Source organism: Cimex lectularius, unplaced genomic scaffold, assembly GCF_000648675.2.
Source record: "Cimex lectularius strain Harlan isolate CLEC.00 unplaced genomic scaffold, Clec_2.1 scaffold30, whole genome shotgun sequence".
Taxonomy (NCBI): domain Eukaryota; kingdom Metazoa; phylum Arthropoda; class Insecta; order Hemiptera; family Cimicidae; genus Cimex; species Cimex lectularius.
Window position 1 is genome coordinate 738,533 of NW_019392730.1, and position 813 is coordinate 739,345.

The window sequence follows — 813 nt, forward strand, 5'->3', positions numbered from 1 at the left end:
GGAATGCTAATTTTCATTTAAACCACCGATACGAAGTTTAGCCGTTTGATCTTGCCTTACGGCTCAACGGGGATTGCGTTTCGCCGTTTGACAATGAGAAGCTTATTGATTGGACTGTTAGCACCATTTTCCCGCAATTGAGGCCGTTCAACCGTGGAAAAGGCAGTTGCGAACTTTCCGCGTTAGAAATAACACGGGTAAACGTTCAAACATCCTTTTCAGTTCTGACGTAACAGGGCAGGGGGATGAAATCCCCGGACGTTTCACCGACATGATGAAAATTATGTTAATGATTTTATAGCTGAAACCTTTTTCCAATCGGAGCACTATTTAAAAAAGTGGAGAATTTGTTTAAAATTTTTATTCAAGCCATTCTGTTGTTAGCGACGTATTAATTAGTCCTAATGCACACCCCAGAAAAGATTTGAATAAAATTAAATTTAACATGGTAAAAATTGCTTTATTGTATTTAATTAAAACACGTGTGATTATGATTTTTTTATTTAAATCCCTTGTAATTAATTAACGTAGGATAAACGAAATACTTTGGTTTTATATTAAGTGTGAAATTTTGAACTTATTGCTTTGAAACTTGGTAAATTAAAAACACGTGGTTTGTTAATTACGTGTTTATTAACATACAAAAAATTTTGTGATCGTTAAAATTGTGTTATCAGAGACTGCTATGCTTTATCTGTTATTAGGTTAATAATAATATTTAACCGATATAAGCTAATATTCCAATTTATTCATCTAACAAAGATCCAAAAGAACACTAAAAACTTCAATAAAAGAAGACAAGTTAAAATATAA